Source organism: Salmo salar, chromosome 28, assembly GCF_965601325.2.
Source record: "Salmo salar chromosome 28, fSalSal1, whole genome shotgun sequence".
NCBI lineage: Eukaryota > Metazoa > Chordata > Actinopteri > Salmoniformes > Salmonidae > Salmo > Salmo salar.
Genome location: NC_138318.1, coordinates 33,035,976 through 33,057,565, shown reverse-complemented (window position 1 = coordinate 33,057,565; position 21,590 = coordinate 33,035,976). Strand labels below are relative to the sequence as shown.

At 43.6% G+C, this 21,590-nt stretch overlaps 1 pseudogene across 1 annotated transcript; it reads left to right on the top strand.

The window, feature by feature from the left end:
- The first annotated feature begins 1,415 nt into the window (after positions 1-1,415).
- On the top strand, positions 1,416-21,044 carry LOC106590826 (cholesterol transporter ABCA5-like; annotated as a pseudogene). Its single transcript, XR_014383050.1, has 7 exons — positions 1,416-2,400; positions 6,630-6,705; positions 6,815-6,980; positions 8,700-8,797; positions 12,254-12,482; positions 14,131-14,250; positions 20,647-21,044. The product of XR_014383050.1 is annotated as a cholesterol transporter ABCA5-like (transcript).
- The last annotated feature ends 546 nt before the right edge of the window (positions 21,045-21,590 follow it).

The following is a 21,590-nucleotide window of genomic DNA, read 5'->3' as shown; positions in this document are numbered from 1 at the left end:
TAAAAAAATTATTTAAAAAATACAATATAAATATAGGACAAAACACACATCACAACAAGAGAGACACAACACTACATAAAGAGAGACCTAAGACAACAACATAGCAAGGCAGCAACACATGACAACACAGCATGTTAGCAACACAACCTAACAACAACATGGTAGCAACACAACATTGTAGCAGCACGAAACATGACAAACATTATTGGGTATGGACAACAGCACAAAGGGAAAGAAGGTAGAGACAACAATACATCACACAAAGTCAATCACCACCTTCCGGAGACACCTGAAACTCCACCTCTTTAAGGAATACCTGGGGATAGGATTAAAGATATAGATGCACTATTGTAAAGTGGTTGTTCCACTGGATATCATAAGATGAATGCACCAATTTGTAAGTCGCTCTGGATAAGAGCGTCTGCTAAATGACGTAAATGTAAATGTAAAACAAAGCAGCCACAACTGTCATTAAGAGTGTCTATGATTGAGTCTTTGAATGAAGAGATTGAGATAAAACTGTCCAGTTTGAGTGTTTGTTGCAGCTCGTTCCAGTCGCTAGCTGCTGTGAACTGAAAAGAGGAGCGACCCAGGGATGTGTGTGCTTTGGGGACCTTCAACAGAATGTGACTGGCAGAACGGGTGTTGTATGTGGAGGATGAGGGCTGCAGTAGATATCTCAGATAGGGGGGAGTGAGGCCTAAGAGGGTTTTAATAATAAGCATCAACCAGTGGGTCTTGCGACGGGTATACAGAGATGCCCAGTTTACAGAGTGCAGTGATGTGTCCTATAAGGAGCATTGGTGGCAAATCTATGTGTATTACAACTCGTATATGTTACGAATTTGCGAAAGCGTATGTTACGAACTCTAATTTGTTGTGGCTAACGTTAGCTAGGTGGCTAAAGCTACCTGTTAACTACCTGGCTAACATTATCTAGGCTAGAGGTTAGGGTAAGCTAACATGTTAAGTAGTTGAAAAGTGTCTAAAAAGCTAAACAAAAAAAAGTTGTCCACGATGAGATTTGAACACACAGTACAGTAGGTGGTGGGGACGACCGGTAGACAGTGTCCTTCGCCCCCGCCTGTCGGGCACGGTTTTCTCCGGTGGTACTAACTAGCAAGCCAGCACACCGGTGTCGCAAACTAACGACTGTGTTCAGCTGGTGGGAGCGAAGGACACAGTCTACTGGTGTCGCTCCTGTTGAGCAAGGAAGACTCCGGTAGTCAGGGGCAATAAACTCAGATAATATTTGTATTTCCTCTTTTGGAACCACATTCAAAAGCGTCACACAAGCTGAAGATGACGTGCTCGAAGCGGTTCCTGAATCCCATTGGTTCTTTCATACAGGAACCAATGGGAAGCTCGACGGGGGGCGGGAGCTGCGCACCGTTGCGACGCAACCTACAGATCATTTTATATCGGCGTATAAACTCACACACAAAAACATCGTTGACCATTTAGGCTTAAACAAATAAAGATAAAATAAATAAATGGCATAATATATATTTTAGAAATACTTTTAATTATTCTTTGTATGATAACTAGTATAAAATATACCGAGAAATGTTTCAATCATTTTCGCCTTTATTATTAATTTACAAATAGAGGACATGACTTTAATTCTGAAGGATTCCCCCAGAAAAGCGCGACCTAGAAGTACTTAGTTATTATTTTCCTCTTCACATAGGTGGGACTATTTTTGGATTGTTTACATAAAACGCACTTACAACTGAAGCACGTTATATTAAAGACATGTCTTAATGTATTTCATACGTAAGTAGCGAAAACTCTTGCTAGCGGCTAACTAGCTAATTTATAGCTAGCCTCCTAGCATGATTGTGCCCTTAACTATCGTAGCTACATAAGTAGCTAACCATTTAAAAGACCACCAGCTAGTTTTTACTATTTGTATCTACGCACTTTACATAATATTTATCCTAATTTCTTATATCTAAACACTCATACAGTCCACTCGTCTAGTATTGCTAGTTAGCTAACATCAACGGTAGCTAGCTAACCTTAGTCGGTAACGTTAGCTACCCTATCAACTATAGCTAGTTAATAAGTTAACTAGCTAATGTATGACCGTGTTATCGATCCTTGGTCACAGCTCGGTTGTCCCTTTTCTCATGTTGCATATCAAACCCACCCAGGTATACGGACGTTGTAGAATATAATAAGCCTAGTTAGCTAGCTAATTAGCTTAGCCAGCTAAATCGATTGGAGCGTCCCAGCCTTATTCATGAGCCAGACAGTTGAAGCAATGTGCTGGTAGTTAGTAACGTTAGTATGCAGCCCATTATAACCTGAAGAGATGCCGGAGTGTGGCATCAAACGAGAAGCCTGCTTTATAAGAATCTACTCATCAAATGGATGAGGACAAAACAAAGCCTGCAGGTTGGTCATTTGCTGCACCTTGTGCTTTGTCTGTCTGATTTTAACAACATTAGGTCCGTATTAAGCCTAGTCTATGACCAAAAATTACTTTCAATTGAGATTCCCCATTGAGTTAGATTTTGTTGTTGTTGTCCAGGACTAGTTTTAATATGCGTCCGGGACCTTTATGTTTTGCGTCTGAGAAAACTAGCTAGCTGTATAGCTAACTAGCCAACTAGCCAACTCATCTGTATCTAACCAGTGGTGCCAGCATATTTTCCTGCTGCCAGGAGAACGCTAATACGAAAGTATTGTACACACCACCCTTTGGGCTATCCCCATTAGTACTATTAGGGATAGTTCGGTAATAGTCCTACAGCCTGCTGAATGCTGCTTTGCTTGTGGCTATAGTCTACTGGAACCACTCAATCAGGTCCATCCTACTCCCCTAGGGCCAGGATTAGACTGTCATGGTCAGTCACATGTACTTTCTTCTGCATGGTTATTACTAGGAAATCATTTCTCTCGTTTTATCTACCTCCAGAGCCTTTTGCCTTTAGCATTTTATCTCACCCCACCTGCCAACAAGCTTCTGTCAACTTATTGTGACTAGTGAAAATATGACTGCCTTCTGCTTTGAAGATCAGCAAGTCTCCACGATTCTTTCTTTGATTTTGGATTTAGATATATATATTTTTTTATCCTGCTTTGTAGGGCCATGCATTTTTCATTTTGACTTAAATTGCTCTAATGCATTATTAATGTGTGTGTCTCTTCATATTTTCTCCAGGGGTAGCTAGTGTTTGAGAGGGGCCTCCTGGAAGTTAAAGTAGCTGTTTAAGGCAGCTAGTGGTGAATAACTAGGGCTGTTTTCCAAATGTCACCCTGTTTCCTTTGTAGTGCACAACTTTTTACCAAAACCCCATTAATCATGGTCAAAGGTAGCGCACTATTTTGGGAATAGGGTGCCATTTGGGACAAACAGAGCACTTAGAGCTCCTACTGTACTTGTACTGTCAAAATGAAGTGGTCGATAGGCTTGTATCCATATTGTCATACATTCATACAGATTTTGTGCCATCCCAGGACATTCGCTAATACTGGGGCACTGAACACAAGGGGCTAGCTAATTAAAAACTTCAAAATAAATAGTTTCAATGCTTTTGTCTGTATTGAAAAACCATCCCTTGGCTATTTCCAAATACCCCGGTATACAGTATAGACTAGGCTTTTTAATCCTGCCTGCCGGTCATCATCCGTCTTGGGCTGGCTGCAATACTTTTAGAAGTTATTAATACGCAACCAAATAAATGAAGCATGTTATGTAATTCTCCAGGCCTCTGTGCCAGGCCTGTCTGGGAGCAGAGCATCATTGCCAGTTTAGCTCTAATGATTATCCTTTGACGAAGATGTGTTTATCAAACGTGTCCTTTTTTGGGGCGGGGGATATAACTGTTCATTACAGATTTATAAACTAACGATAAGCAAGTAATTCACAGCTCTTAAATTACTTAATACCCCCTTCACAGGGTGTGCTTTTTACTCCCAAGAAACGTTGTTTTTATATGGACCCGATAGAGGGTAAGGCCCTGTGATAGACTAGCAAAGTGTCCAGGGGGTACATCAAGCTGCCTCACGCTACAGAAACAGGATATAGGCTCCTGCTCCTGTGAGCCGTTCTGGCTTGCAACAGTCAAGGCTCATGCCAGGCTACTACTTCCCTAATGGGCATATGACTAGGTATGTCATAGTAGTGGCTAACACATATTTTTTAAATCCGTTGCTGTTTGAAAGATACGCCAACCTCCAGCCGAGGGCTTGACATGTCAAACACTCTAATTTAGGGTTTCAATTCATCTCACTGCTCCCCAAGGTCAGTCTGTCATAAATCAGGGTTGTTTAAAAACACTACTGGTTTGTCACCAACCTTGATGGGAGGGAGAATTTGAGACATTGGACAAGCTGCAGACAGTGGGCTTGTTCGACATTGCAGCCGACAGCGTAAGCGACTGCCGACTGATTCATTTACAAATCACCTCTCATCATAAGTAACTACTCAGTCATTACTGAATTGTAGAGAGATCAGTCAGCCAATCACAATGCATTACAGATTTGATCCGCTCAAACATGGTCATCGAGTGGTTATGTGCTTATGGGGGAGGAGTAGGGAGTTTGGGTTGGAGATGTTATTAGGATGTTTACGGTAGTGTCACTGTGCTGTTTATTAGAATGACGTGGCGATATCTATTAGGATGACGTGGCGATATCTATATGAATGACGTGGCGATATCTATATGAATGACGTGGCGATATCTATTAGGATGACGTGGCGATATCTATATGAATGATGTGGCGATATCTATATGAATGACGTGGCGATATCTATTAGGATGACGTGGCGATATCTATATGAATGATGTGGCGATATCTATATGAATGACGTGGCGATATCTATATGAATGACGTGGCGACATCTATTAGAATGACGTGGCGATATCTATTTGAATGACGTGGCGATATCTATATGAATGACGTGGTGATATCTATATGAATGACGTGGCGATATCTATATGAATGACGTGGTGATATCTATATGAATGACGTGGCGATATCTATTAGAATGATGTGGCGATATCTATTAGAATGACGTGGCGATATCTATATGAATGACGTGGCGATAGCTGTATGAATTAGAGGTCGACCGATTAATCGGAATGGCCGATTAATTAGGGCCGATTTCAAGTTTTCATAACAATCGGAAATCCGTATTTTTGGACGCCGATTTGGCCGATTTTTTTTAGACCTTTATTTAACTAGGCAAGTCAGTTAAGAACACATTCTTATTTTCAATGACGGCCTAGGAACCGTGGGTTAACTGCCTTGTTCAGGGGAAGAACGGCAGATTTTTACCTTGTCAGCTCAGGGATTCAATCTTGCAACCTTATGGTTAACTAGTCCAACGCTCTAACCACCTGCTTTACATTGCACTCCACGAGGTTACGCGAATGCAGTAAGAAGCTAAGGTAAGTTGCTAGCTAGCATTAAACTTATCTTATAAAAAACAATCAATCAATCATAATCACTAGTTGATGGTTGATGATATTACTAGTTTATCTAGCATGTCCTGCGTTGCATATAATCGCTTAGGTACACGTTGCTCCAACCATAAACATCAATGCCTTTCTTAAAATCAATACACAAGTATATATTTTTAAACCTGCATATTTAGCTAAAAGAAATCCAGGTTAGCAGGCAATATTAACCAGGTGAAATTGTGTCATTTTGCCTTCATTGCACGCAGAGTCAGGGTATATGCAACAGTTTGGGTCGCCTGGCTCGTTGCGAACAAATTTGCCAGAATTTTACGTAATTATGACATAACATTGAAGATTGCGCAATGTAACAGGAATAATGTTTTGTTTTCGAGATGATAGTTTCCGGATTCGACCATATTAATGACCTAAGGCTCGTATCTCTGTGTGTTATTATGTTATAATTAAGTCTATGATTTGATAGAGCAGTCTAACTGAGCGATGGTAGGCAGCAGCAGGCTCGTAAGCATCTATATGAATGACGACATCTATATGAATGACGTGGCGACGTCTATGTGAATGACGTGGTGATATCTATTAGAATGACGTGGCGATATCTATATGAATGACGTGGTGATATCTATATGAATGACGTGGCGATATCTATATGAATGACGTGGCGATATCTATATGAATGACGTGGCGATATCTATTAGAATGACGTGGCGATATCTATATGAATGACGTGGCGATATCTATATGAATGACGTGGCGATATCTATATGAATGACGTGGTGATATCTATATGAATGACGTGGCGATATCTATATGAATGACGTGGCGATATCTATATGAATGACGTGGCGATATCTATATGAATGACGTGGCGATATCTATATGAATGACGTGGCGATATCTATATGAATGACGTGGTGATATCTATATGAATGACGTGGCGATATCTATATGAATGACGTGGCGATATCTATCCACGTTTTAATTTGACCTCAGTCTTGTGAATTGCCATCTAGGCCGGGTTACTGTAAAGTGCTGATATAAAAGGGCTTTATACATTTTTTGATTTAATTGATTCCCTTTATCTCTTTGCTTGATTCATTTAGTGAGTGGTTGGTTGATTGATTGCCCTTCCAGGAGTTGATTTGATTTATTGATTCATTCATTAATTGATTGATTTGATTGGTGCCTTTTCTTCTCCAGGAGTTGATCCTGCCCTTGCTGCTGCTGTGCCTTCTGTTTCTGATCAGCATCCTGAACCCCCATGCCTACTATGGAGGTATCAGTACTATGGAGCTGGAGAGGGTACACTACTCCGTCCTCAAGGGCCTGGGATACACCCCCGACAATTCCTTGATTCCTGTGGTTTCTTCACTGTTGACCTGCAGGGCCGTCTGGAGATGTTCTCTAGTGAACAGGGTCTGGAGAATGCCAGTCTGTATGAGCCGTCAGGCTACGTTGGGGTGGTCTTCATGGGCAGCACACCCACCTCTTACAGACTGCGCTTCCCTCACAACCGGCTGCCCATGCCCAGCGACTACACTCAGTCCATCGGTAGGACATGATTTAAATATTGGTGTAGGTGAAATAAAGATCTTGTTTTTTGAGCAAGATTTGTCTCTTCCTTCCTTATGTCCATTGGTGAGGGAGTAATATTACCCTATTCTGTACAATCAGATTATCCTCAATAGAATAGAATCCTTCCTCTGTGGAGGAACTGGATGTTTGATCACGGCAAAATGATTATAACCTCCATTATGTGAGTTATAAAATAAGACTCTCCCTCTGTCTCCTTCGCCCTCTGTCTCCTTCACCCTCTGTCTCCTTCGCCCTCTGTCTCCTTCGCCCTCTGTCTCCTTCACCCTCTGTCTCCTTCGCCCTCTGTCTCCTTCACCCTCTGTCTCCTTCGCCCTCTGTCTCCTTCGCCCTCTGTCTCCTTCGCCCTCTGTCTCGCTCTCTGTCTGTCTCCCTCTGTCTCCTTCGCCCTCTGTCTCCTTCGCCCTTTGTCTCCTTCGCCCTCTGTCTCCTTCACCCTCTGTCTCCTTCGCGCTCTGTCTCCTTCACCCTCTGTCTCCTTCGCCCTCTGTCTCGCTCTCTGTCTGTCTCCCTCTGTCTCCTTCGCCCTCTGTCTCCTTCGCCCTTTGTCTCCTTCGCCCTCTGTCTCGCTCTCTGTCTGTCTCCCTCTGTCTCCTTCGCCCTCTGTCTCCTTCGCCCTCTGTCTCCTTCGCCCTCTGTCTCCTTCACCCTCTGTCTTCTTCACCCTCTGTCTTCTTCACCCTCTGTCTCCTTCGCCCTCTGTCTCCTTCGCCCTCTGTCTCCTTCGCCCTCTGTCTCCTTCGCCCTCTGTCTCCTTCGCCCTCTGTCTCCTTCGCCCTCTGTCTCCTTCACCCTCTGTCTCCTTCGCCCTTTGTCTCCTTCGCCCTCTGTCTCGCTCTCTGTCTGTCTCCCTCTGTCTGTCTCATTCGCCCTGTCTGTCTCGCTCTCTCTCTGTCTGCTTATCTGTCTTGCTCTCTGTCTGTCTCCCTCTGTCTCCTTCGCCCTCTGTCTGCCTGTCTCGCTCTCTGTCTGCCTGTCTGTCTGTCTCGCTCTCTGTCTGCCTGTCTGTCTGTCTCTCTCTGTCTGTCTCGCTCTCTCTCTCTGTCTGTCTGTCTCGCTCTCTCTGTCTGCCTGTCTGTCTGTCTGTCTCGCTCTCTCTGTCTGCCTGTCTGTCTCGCTCTCTCACTCTCTCTGTCTGTCTGTCTCGCTCTGTCTCGCTCTGTCTGTCTCGCTCTGTCTGTCTGTCTCGCTCGCTCTGTCTGTCTGTCTCGCTCTCTCACTCTCTCTGTCTGTCTGTCTCGCTCTGTCTGTCTCGCTCGCTCTGTCTCGCTCGCTCGCTCTGTCTCGCTCGCTCTCTCTGTCTCGCTCGCTCACTCTCTCTGTCTCGCTCTCTCTGTCTGTCTGTCTGTCTGTCTGTCTGTCTGTCTGTCTGTCTGTCTGTCTGTCTGTCTGTCTCGCACTGTCTCTGTCTGTCTCTCTGTCTGTCTGTCTGTCTGTCTGTCTGTCTGTCTGTCTGTCTGTCTGTCTGTCTGTCTGTCTGTCTGTCTGTCTGTCTGTCTCGCTCTCTGTCTCTCTGTCTCGCTCTCTGTCTCACTCTCTCTGTCTGTCTCTCTCTCTGTCTGTCTGTCTGTCTGTCTCGCTCTATGTCGGTCTGTCGGTCTCTCTCTGTCTCACTCTCTCTGTCTGTCTTTCTGTCTCGCTCTCTGTCTGTCTGTTTGTTTTTCCTTCCTCCCTCAGCCAGCTGTTTTGTCATGTCAGTAAACTGCAAAGCGGCTAGCTACTGGTACTCTGGCTTCATCCGCCTCCAGACTCTTATCGACGCTGCCATCATACAGGTGAGAAGACAAAGGTCAAAGGTCGTTGCAGAGATCTCCTCAGGAGGTTCAACGTAGGGCTGCACAATTCATCGATTTCACATCGAAATTGCAATATTGATATGTGCAATGTCCATATCGCAAGAGATCCATATCGCATGCAATATTTTGTAATACATTTCAGTCCGCGTAACTGTTAAGTTCATGTTTTAAGTATCCCTATATTTCTGTTATTACGGGGATATCACTCTGTTATTAGTGCGCCTGTGCAGCAGTCTCGTTGTTGATGAACCTGGCCTGAGTGCTATGGCAACCATGTAGTGTGCTAATACGGTTTAGTAAACGTTGTTAAACTGGAACCTTGTCGTTGTGTCATTCCGAGTTAACGTTGGTAGCAGAGGATGGCTAATAACTACAATGTGCCCCCTCGGTTCGACACGGGTTACTAATCTGGAGACGGGTTACTAATCTGCACACGAGTTACTAATCTGGACACGGGTTACTAATCTGCACACGGGTTACTAATCTGCACACGGGTTACTAATCTGCACACGCGTTACTAATCTGGACACGGTTTACTAATCCGGACACGGTTTACTAATCTGGACACGGGTTACTAATCTGGACACGGGTTACTAATCTGCACACGGGTTACTAATCTGCACACGGGTTACTAATCTGCACACGGGTTACTAATCTGGACACGGGTTACTAATCTGCACACGGGTTACTAATCTGGACACGAGTTACTAATCTGGACACGGGTTACTAATCTGGACACAGGTTACGAGTTACTAATCTAGACACAGGTTACTAATCTTGCCAGCAGCATACCACCCTGCATCCCACTGCTGGCTTGCTTCTGAAGCTAAGCAGGGTTGGTCCTGGTCCCTGGATGGGAGAACAGATGCTGCTGGAAGTGGTGTTGGAGGGCCAGTAGGAGGCACTCTTTCCTCTAGTCTAAAAAATATCCCAATGCCCCAGGGCAGTGACACAGTGTAGGGTGCTGTCTTTCAGATGGGATGTTAAATGGGTGTCCTGACTATCTGAGGTCATTAAAGATCCCATGGCACTTATTGTAAGAGTAGGGGTGTTAACCCTGGTGTCCTGGCTAAATTCACAATTCAAACCATCATGGTCACCTAATAATCCCCAGTTTACAATTGGCTCATTCATCCCCCTCCTCTCCCCTGTAACTATTCCCCAGGTCGTTTCTGTAAATGAGAATGTGTTCTCAGTCAATTTACCTGGTCAAATAAAAAATAAAAAAAATCTTCACACGGGTTACTAATCTAGACACCGGTTACTAATCTGGACACGGGTTACTAATCTAGACACCGGTTACTAATCTGGACACGGGTTACTAATCTAGACACCGGTTACTAATCTGGACACGGGTTACTAATCTGCACACGGGTTACTAATCTGCACACGGGTTACTAATCTGCACACGGGTTACTAATCTGGACACGGGTTACTAATCTTCACACGGGTTACTAATCTAGACACGGGTTACTAATCTGCACACGGGTTACTAATCTGCACACGGGTTACTAATCTGGACACGGGTTACTAATCTGCACACGGGTTACTAATCTAGACGAGAGAAAGCAAGCACTTGCGGCGGTATTATCGCTGGAGGGAAGAGCGTGGGATACAGCACTGGAAATATCCCTGGAGGATTTGAACAAGGATGACGGCAAATCACGTTCTCAAGACAACCAGAAGAGGGCACCATTGCCCGGCACAAATCCATCAAAGCACTTACCATTGGGTTAAAGACTGTCCTCATAAAGATGAACAAGTTAAACTAACAGGGCACTATTGTGTAAACATTTTAGACAAAGACATTACACAGAGTCCATGTAAAAATGAGATTCTGACGGACATGGAGATTCTGAAAGTCACAGAGCACATAGATTCTGTCAGTCACAGAGTCAATGTAAAAATGAGATTCTGACAGACACAGAGAACATGAACACAAAGGAAAAACACAAAGTATTGTTAAAACTTCACAAACACTTTGGACATGCTACAGTTGACAGACTTCAGAAATGACTCAGCAGTTCAGGGAATAATGATGATGAGAGTATTTCCATTCTACAGCAGGAAGTCAAAGACATTGGCCAAAAATGTGTCTCAACAAGGTGGGTGTGTACCCTTAAAGAATCCTTAACTGGAATAGTGTCTAAAGCACGTCTAGTGGCTAGAGGTTTAGAGGAGCTGGCAGCTAAACAACTCCCAAAAGACTCACCGACATGCGCCTCAAGAGTCACTCAGATTGCTGATGACAGTGATCTGCCAGAAAAAATTGAAACTTCATTCCACAGACATCAAATCTGCATTTTTTTCAGGGAACAGAGCCGTCAAGGGACATTGACATCCAACCTCCGCCTGAAGCTGAGAGTGAAGGAACACTGTGGAAACTATAAAAGTAAACTGAAATCACAACAAGTGACAAAGTTTCAGCATGTTGGAAAAGATGACTCTCTAAAATGACTTGTCTTCAGTGATGCTTCGCTAGGGAACCTTACAGATGGAGGCACACAAGGTGGACATCTAATCGTGTTAATGGGTGAAGGAGGAAGATTCTCACCTATCTGTTGGCAGTCAAAAAGGATCAGAAGGGTTGTCCGAAGCACACTTGCTGGAGAAACACTTGCTCTTGCGGATGGAATTGACAATGCTATCTTTCTTGCAACTGTTCTCAGAGCTTACCACTGGTGAGACAAAACGGCACATTCTACCTGTACGTTTGTGTCACTGACAACTACTCCTTAGTTGATGCGTGAAGTCAACCAGGTCTGTCACAGAGAAAAGACTTGGTCTTGAGATTAGCAGCATCAAGGAACTTATTCAAGCACAGAGGATCCAGTGGATTAAACCCATTTGTAATGGGGGACTTGAAAAATACTTGGGCATTTAATTATGTTGTTGATGTTTTATTTGTCTTTCAAGAAAAGTGGGAGATTATTAAGTTCATGTTTTAAGTATCCCTATATTTCTGTTATTACGGGGATATCACTCTGTTATTAGTGCGCCTGTGCAGCAGTCTCGTTGTTGATGAACCTGGCCTGAGTGCTATTGCGACCATGTAGTGTGCTAATACGGTTTAGTAAACGTTGTTAAACTGGAACCTTGTCGTTGTGTCATTCCGAGTTACAGTAATGTCCGTTTTTATAGATATCACATTTACATAAGTATTCAGACCCTTTACTCAGTACTTTAACTTTTTTTCTTCTAAAAACCAGTTTTCGCTTTGTCGTTATGGGGCATTGTGTGTAGATTGATGAGGAAAATGTTTATTTAATACATTTTAGAATAAGGCTGTAATGTAACAAATTGTGGAAAAAGTTAAGGGGTCTGAATAATTTCCGAATGCACTGTATGTATGCCTTAATTAGTTACCTATATGAATCATATTCTACACCATTTTCTTATGTTCTCTATTCATTCTTAATCCCTACCTGTGTTCAGATGGAGACCAAGCAGTCAGTGTGGAGTGAGATGGGCCGCTGCGTGTGGTGATGATGGGCCAGCCAGGGTCAGTGGAGATCGAGAAGTTCCCCTACGCCGTCATCTCCATCTTCCTGGTTCTGGCCTTCACACCCTTCGTCACCTTCCTCATCGTCAACGTGGCTGCAGAGAAGGAAAACAGGCTCAAAGACGCCATGATCATGATGGGCCTCTACGACTCTGCCTTCTGGTGAGGAAGAACTGTGGAGGAGGAGGACGAAGGTTGATTCACTCTACCATCATTAAAAAGCTGGCGCACACTCCGGGAAAATGATTTAGTGTTGAGGTGCCGACTAACGGAGGGTAAACTGTAAGCTATAAAAACAAAGAGTCACACTCTCTATATACAGTAGAAGTGGGAAGTTTACATACGTCTTAGCCAAATACATTTAAACTCAGTTTTTCACAATTCCTGACATTTAATCCGGGTAAAAATTCCCTGTCTTTGGTCAGTTAGGATCACCACTTTATTTTAAGAATGTGAAATGTCAGAATAATAGTAGAGAGAATGATTTATTTCAGCTTTTATTTCTTTCATCACATTTCCAGTGGGTCAGAAGTTTACATACACTCAATTAGTATTTGGTAGCATTGCCTTTAAATTGTTTAACTTGGGTCAAACGTTTCGGGTTCCACAAGCTTCCCACAATAAGTTGGGTGAATTTTGGCCAATTCCTCATGACAGAGCTGGTGTAACTGGGTCAGGTTTGTAGGCCTCCTTGCTCACACATGCTTTTTCAGTTCTGCCCACAAATTTTCTATGGGATTGAGGTCAGGGCTTTGTGATGGCCACTCCAATACCTTGACTTTGTTGTCCTTAAGCCATTTTCCACAACTTTGGGAGTATGCTTGGGGTCATTGTCCATTTGGAAGACCCATTTGCGACCAAGCTTTAACTTCCTGACTGATGTTTTGAGATGTTGCTTCAATATATCCACATAATTTATCTTCCTCATGACGCCATCTATTTTGTGAAGTGCACCAGTCCCTCCTGCAGCAAAGCACCCCCACAACATGATGCTGCCACCCCCGTGCTTCATAGTTGGGATGGTATTCTTCGGCCTGCAAGCCTCCCACTTTTTCCTCCAAACATAACGATGGTCATTATGGCCAAACACTTCTATTTTTGTTTCATCAGACCAGAGGACATTTCTCCAAAAAGTACCATTGTTTTCCCCATGTGCAGTTGCAAACCATAGTCTGGCTTTTTTATGGCGGTTTTGGAGCAGTGGCTTCTTCCTTGTTGAGCGGCCTTTCAGGTTATGTCGATATAGGACTCGTTTTACTGTGGATATAGATACTTTTGTCCTTTGCTGTAGTTTTGGGATTGATTTGCACTTTTCGCACCAAAGTACGTTCATCTCTAGGAGACAGAACGCGTCTCCTTCCTGAGCGGTATGACAGCTGCATGGTTCCATGGTGTTTATACTTGCGTACTATTGTTTGTACAGATGAACGTGGTACCTTCAGGCATTTGGAAATTGCTCCCAAGGATGAACCAGACTTGTGGAGGTCTACACATTTTTGTCCGAGGTCTTGGCTGATTTCTTTTGATTTTCCCATGATGTCAAGCAAAGAGTCACCGAGTTTGAAGGTAGGTCTTGAAATACATCCACAGCTACACCTCCAATTGACTCGAAAAATGTGTGGAGTGGTTGAAAAACGGGTTTTAATGACTCCAACCTAAGTGTATGTAACCTTCCGACTTCAACTGTATATCAACTTCAGCCTCAAATGTTTTCAGTTTTTCTTTTAGTTGTAGGTTTTATTGTTATACTTTGTTAAGTAGCCAGTAAAGTGCTAAGGCCTTCTGTTCCTGTATTGTGTCCTGTCTCCAGGAGGGCTATCCGGGCAGCGTTTAAGAACCACCAGGGCGGGGCCATCCTGACCACTCACTACATGGAGGAGGCTGAGGCTGTGTGTGACCGTGTGGCCATCCTGGTGTCAGGACAGCTCAGGTGAGTGTTTGGGGGGGGGGATAGAGGGTGCACATGCCACAAAGCCTGTTTGTGTTGTGCTCACTATCTAATTCTATGGGGGGACAGGGTGATGTCCAGAAGCTCGGACATTGTGGAAATGGTGTTATATGTTGTAATTGCATTGCTTTAGCTAATAATTTATGTCGCAATAACTTGGTTATATGTTCTTATGTTGTAATAACTTTGTTACAAGTATGTTTTTTAGTCATACTGTATTGAGGTATGTTTTAGTGTTGAATCTTTTTGGTATTTATTAAAGATTTCCATTAGCTGCTGCCAAGAAAGCAGCTATTCTTCCTGGTGTCCAGTCACATTTAGGAACATCACAAAATAAACCGACAAAAAGCTCAATTAAAAACAGTACATCACTTAACATCACCACACCACTACTACATACAGTAGGGCCTGTAGGACTTGTTTAGTTGATAGCCTTGTCAAGAAAGCAGAGCAGTGATTTCTCCTCATCTTAGCTACCGTTGTATCAATATGTTTTGACCATGACAGTTAACAATCCAGGGTTACTCCAGGCAGTTTAGTCTCCTCAACTAGCTCAATTTCCATATTATTCATTACAAGATTTAGTTGAGGTTTAGGGTTTAGTTAATGGTTTGTCCATGTACTAGCTTATTACTTGCCACCCATTCTGAAACTGACTGCAGGTCTTTGTTAATTCTGGACACCATATGTGAACTGATTGCCCCCCATCTATCTTCAGAGCTCATGCTGCTACGTGACCTAAACTGGGACATGCTTAACACCCCAGCCATCCTACAATCTAAGCTTGATGCCCTCAATCTCACACAAATTATCAATGAACCTACCAGGTACCACCCCAAAGCCGTAAACAAGGGGACCCTCATAGATATCATCCTAACCAACTTGCCCTCTAAATACACCTCTGCTGTTTTCAATCAAGATCTCAGCGATCACTGCCTCATTGCCTGCATCCGTAATGGGTCAGCGGTCAAACGACCTCCACTCATCACTGTCAAATGCTCCCTGAAACATTTCAGCGAGCAAGCCTTTCAAATCGACCTGGCCCGGGTATCCTGGAAGGATATTGACCTCATCCCGTCAGTAGAGGATGCCTGGTTATTTTTTTTAAAAGCCTTCCTCACCATCTTAAATAAGCATGCCCCATTCAAGAAATTTAGAACCAGGAACAGATATAGCCCTTGGTTCTCTCCAGACCTGACTGCCCTTAACCAACACAAAAACATCCTGTGGCGTTCTGAATTAGCATCTAACAGCCCCCGTGATATGCAACTTTTCAGGGAAGTTAGAAACAAATATACACAGGCAGTTAGAAAAGCCAAGGCTAGCTTTTTCAAGCAGAAATTTGCTTCCTGCAACACAAACTCAAAAAAGTTCTGGGACACTGTAAAGTCCTTGGAGAATAAGAACACCTACTGCCCACTGCACTGAGGATAGGAAACTCTGTCACCTCCGATAAATCCACTATAATTGAGAATTTCAATAAGCATTTTTCTACGGCTGGCCATGCTTTCCACCTGGCTACCCCTACCGCGGTCAACAGCACTGCACCCCCCACAGCTACTCGCCCAAGCCTTCCCCATTTCTCCTTCTCCCAAATCCAGTCAGCTGATGTTCTGAAAGAGCTGCAAAATCTGGACCCCTACAAATCAGCTGGGCTAGACAATCTGGACCCTTTCTTTCTAAAATGATCTGCCGAAATTGTTGCAACCCCTATTACTAGCCTGTTCAACCTCTCTTTCGTGTCGTCTGAGATTCCCAAAGATTGGAAATCAGCTGCTGTCATCCCCCTCTTCAAAGGATGGGATACTCTTTACCCATACTGCTACAGACCTATATCTATCCTACCCTGCCTTTCTAAGGTCTTCGACAGCCAATTCAACAAACAGATTACCGACCATTTCGAATCCCACCGCACCTGGTTTCTGAGCTGGTCATGGGTGCACCTCAGCCACGCTCAAGGTCCTAAATGACATCATAACCGCCATCGATAAGAGACATTACTGTGCAGCCGTATTCATCAACCTGGCCAAGGCTTTCGACTCTGTCAATCACCACATTCTTATTGGCAGACTCGACAGCCTTGGTTTCTCAAATGATTGCCTCGCCTGGTTCACCAACTACTTCTCTGATAGAGTTCAGTGTGTCAAATCGGAGGGCCTGTTGTCCGGACTTCTGGCAGTCTCTATGGGTGTGCCACAGGGTTCAATTCTCGGGCCGACTCTCTTCTCTGTATACATCAATGATGTTGCTCTTGCTGCTGGCGATTCTCTGATCCACCTCTACGCAGACGACACCATTCTGTATACTTCTGGCCCCTCTTTGGACACTGTGTTAACTAACCTCCAGACGAGCTTCAATGCTATACAACTCTCCTTCCGTGGCCTCCAACTGCTCTTAAATGCAGGTAAAACTAAATGCATGCTATTCAGTCGATCAGTGCCCGCACATGCTCGCCCGTCCAGCATCACTACTCTGGACGGCTCTGACTTCGAATACGTGGACAACTACAAATACCTGGGTGTCTGGTTAGACTGTAAACTCTCCTTCCAGACTCACATTAAGCATCTCCAATCCAAAATTAAATCTAGAATCGGCTTCCTATATCGCAACAAAGCATCCTTCACTCATGCTGCCAAACACACCCTCGTAAAACTGACCATCCTACCGATCCTCGACTTCGGTGATGTCATCTATAAAATAGCCTCCAACACTCTACTCAACAAACTGGATGCAGTCTATCACAGTGCCATCCGTTTTGTCACCAAAGCCCCATACACTACCCACCATTGCGACCTGTACGCTCTCGTTGGTTGGCCCTCGCTTCATACTCGTCGCCAAACCCACTGGCTACAGGTTATCTACAAGTCTCTGCTAGGTAAAGCCCCGCCTTATCTCAGCTCACTGGTCACCATAGCAGCACCCACTCGTAGCATGCGCTCCAGCAGGTATATCTCACTGGTCACCCCCAAAGCCAATTCCTCCTTTGGCTGCCTTTCCTTCCAGTTCTCTGCTGCCAATGACTGGAACGAACTGCAAAAATCTCTGAAGCTGGAGACTCATATGTCCCTCACTAGCTTTAAGCACCAGCTGTCAGAGCAGCTCACAGATCACTGCACCTGTACATAGCCCATCTGTAAACAGCCCATCTATCTACCTACCTCATCCCCATACTGTATTTATTTATTTATCTTGCTCCTTTGCACCCCAGTATCCCTACTTGCACATTCATCTTCTGCACATCTACCATTCCAATGTTTAATTGCTATATTGTAATTACTTCGCCACCATGGCCTATTTATTGCCTTAACTTGCCTCATTTGCACTCACTGTATTTAGACTTTTTGTTTTCTTTTGTTCTACTGTATTATTGGCTGTATGTTTTGTTTATTCCATGTGTAACTCTGTGTTGTTGTATGTGTCGAATTACTACGCTTTATCTTGGCCAGGTCGCAGTTGCAAATGAGAACTTGTTCTCAACACGCCTACCTGGTTAAATAAAGGTGATATAAAAAAATAAAAATAGCAGAGGTGCTGAAGGAGGATGAGGATACAGATATAGAGCCAGACATAGCAGAGATGCTGAAGGAGGATGAGGATACAGATATAGAGCCAGACATAGCAGAGATGCTGAAGGAGGATGAGGATACAGATATAGAGCCAGACATAGCAGAGATGCTGAAGAGGGATGAGGATACAGATATAGAGCCAGACATAGCAGAGATGCTGAAGGAGGATGAGGATACAGATATAGAGCCAGACATAGCAGAGATGCTGAAGAGGGATGAGGATACAGATATAGAGCCAGACATAGCAGAGATGCTGAAGGAGGATGAGGATACAGATATAGAGCCAGACATAGCAGAGATGCTGAAGAGGGATGAGGATACAGATATAGAACCAGACATAGCAGAGATGCTGAAGGAGGATGAGGATACAGATATAGACCCAGACATAGCAGAGATGCTGAAGGAGGATGAGGATACAGATGTAGAGCCAGACATAGCAGAGATGCTGAAGGAGGATGAGGATACAGATATAGAACCAGACATAGCAGAGATGCTGAAGGAGGATGAGGATACAGATATAGACCCAGACATAGCAGAGATGCTGAAGGAGGATGAGGATACAGATGTAGAGCCAGACATAGCAGAGATGCTGAAGGAGGATGAGGATACAGATATAGAGCCAGACATAGCAGAGATGCTGAAGGAGGATGAGGATACAGATATAGAACCAGACATAGCAGAGTTGCTGAAGGAGGATGAGGATACAGATATAGAGCCAGACATAGCAGAGATGCTGAAGGAGGATGAGGATACAGATATAGACCCAGACATAGCAGAGATGCTGAAGGAGGATGAGGATACAGATGTAGAGCCAGACATAGCAGAGATGCTGAAGGAGGATGAGGATACAGATATAGAGCCAGACATAGCAGAGATGCTGAAGGAGGATGAGGATACAGATATAGAACCAGACATAGCAGAGTTGCTGAAGGAGGATGAGGATACAGATATAGAGCCAGACATAGCAGAGATGCTGAAGGAGGATGAGGATACAGATATAGAACCAGACATAGCAGAGTTGCTGAAGGAGGATGAGGATACAGATATAGAGCCAGACATAGCAGAGATGCTGAAGGAGGATGAGGATACAGATATAGAGCCAGACATAGCAGAGTTGCTGAAGGAGGATGAGGATGTCATCATAGACATTAATGTATCCTTCGATGACACAAGAGTGGATTCACGTCCAACTACGGGATAGGTGTGTGCATTGGTGCTGGTACCAGCGAGCCATAGAAAATGGTGAAAATCCACCCTGTCACAAAAACCTTGGAGGCCATACATTTTTTAACAGAGAGGTTGCACAGAAAATGGTAGCTGTATATTTGAGGATGTCAAATGATAACGTACTCAAAAGAATGTATCACGGAGGAACACAGAATGCAAATGAATGTCTGAACTCTTTAATATGGTCGCGATGCCCCAAAATTGTCTTCGTGGACAAAAGCCTCATTGACGGAGCAGCCAGTATGGCAGTAGGCACATTCAATGAGGGAGCCACTGCTATAACAAATGTGATGAACAAATTGTGGATTGACAGCACTTTGGTGAGACTGGAGCAATCAGAGAGGAGTTGTGAGAGCTGATTCTGCTTCAATGGAGTGTGTCAAGTATAGGAGCAGGTCCCATGACACAGTCAAGAAAGTAAAGTGTCACCAGCAACAACTCAGAGGGCCTTACATATGGGGCAGGCATAGCTGATTCATGTTCTGCACATTTCAACTGCCGTACAAAAGCCTTGCATGTGACAAATTTAGCAAAGTGATATGAGAATTTGCCCAAAACTACATATTTGCCCAACAGACCAGTATTCAAAGCATATGCTCTATTGCTTGAAACAAATGTATTAAACGTGCTAATGTATTTGTAAAAGGTATATTTGATGTGTATTTGTCAGTTTAGAAGTGATATATGAATAAGAGTTTATTTAATGTGACATAAACATTTATGGAAAGTACATTTTAATTGCATTAGCCTGTCTTTATCGGCCATTTTCTCAAAATGACATGTTCCCTGTGCGCCAATTCATTTTTCTCAGTCTTCAAAGGACGTACATTCCCTTTATTCCACACAGGTTCTTAGGTCTTATAGTCAGACTTTTACAGAGGCTTTTCTTTTATATCTTGTGTCGTTTTGATTTTAAGTGTCATTGTACATGTAAATATATGCAAAATCTGCATCCGTCATACATGTGAAGTGTTTTTTAAATAATTCCATGAAATTATAATATTAAGATAAACTGATCTGTAAAAGTCTGACCATTGAGTGTCTCTTTCACAATAATAAAAAAAAAAACATTCTGCCTTGAAACAATGTGTTGAAAAACAGATTCTCGTAATATGCAAATTATCGCACATTTAAGGATGGCTTGCCTCATTTGCATATTTTAATTTAAAAATAAATACAACTTGTAATACAATTATATATTGTATTTATGTATACTTTCAACTGGTAAAGTTTCAGTCAGATGACAGTAATGGGAAAAAATCCCTATTAGCCAGTAGTGCCTGGCCTTAGTGGCCTTAAGTAGGAATGAGGATACAGAGCTTTATTTATCTAGAACAGCCACACCTTTTTCTTCAAAACAACCCAGGAGGAAGAGAAATCACTTTATCATATTATCTTTGTGAAAAAATACCACTCAAACAAATCCTGCTTACGGACTACCATTTCACACCCTGTTGTCTTTGGGTTTTTGACAAGTAGTATGCTTAGGACAACCCAACTATGACATCACCCAATTGAAGTTGACATTTAAAACGGTTAACCCATAACAGTCTAAGCCCTGTACGTGTTCTGTTCCTTTCCACAGAGGGGTCGTATTAGTGTGTAGCCCAAACTGTTCAGACGCTACAGACCGAAGTTGGCAAATCAGCTGTACCAACTTCAGACTAGTCCCAAGACGCTTGTGGGGGTCACAGAGCAAACCGTTCTGATGCTACAACTGATTTTGTGAGAAGACCCATTTTCAGGATGTCTCATCTTCTGACAAACATCGCTCTAGCTCTGTCACCTTCCACAGCAGATGCGGAAGTGCGGCATCGACGGATGCAGTGGATTGAGACTCATCCAATGCAAAAATCCAGATATGTCTAGTTTAAACTAACAGGTGTTTATGCTAATTAGATTATCATGGAGGCCCAGACATTGACGTTAGGGGGTTTTAAGGTAAGGGTTAGGATTAGGATTAGGGTTTAAGGTAGGTTCTTGGCATGGTGTCACCGAATATGTCGTACTCTTCGGCGAATATGTCGTATGTGGGAGAGAAGGACCAAGGCGCAGCGGGATTGTGGATGCTCATGTTTTAATTCAAAAAAGGAGTAAAGCATCAACTAGAAAAACAATGCACACGACAGGAACAGTCTTACAGGCATACAAAAACGCAGTGCAAAAACAATTCCCCACAACCCCAAAGACAAACACACACACCTATATAGGACTTCCAATCAAAGGCAACTATACACACCTGCCTTCAATTGGAAGTCCCAATCACCAACACAACATTCAACAAACACAAACCACCTGCCACATCCTGACCAAGACTAAGCAATACGCCCTCTGCTGGTCAGGACGTGACAGTACCCCCCCCTCAAGGTGCAGACTCCGGGATGCACCTAAAAAAGAAAAACACAAGAAAATCCCCAATACCCCAACAAAACCAACAAACAATAACCCCTAAACAAAAAAGGGAGGGAAGGGAGGGTGGCTGCCGTCACCGACGGCACTGTGCTACACCCCCCCTCCCCAACCCACCTA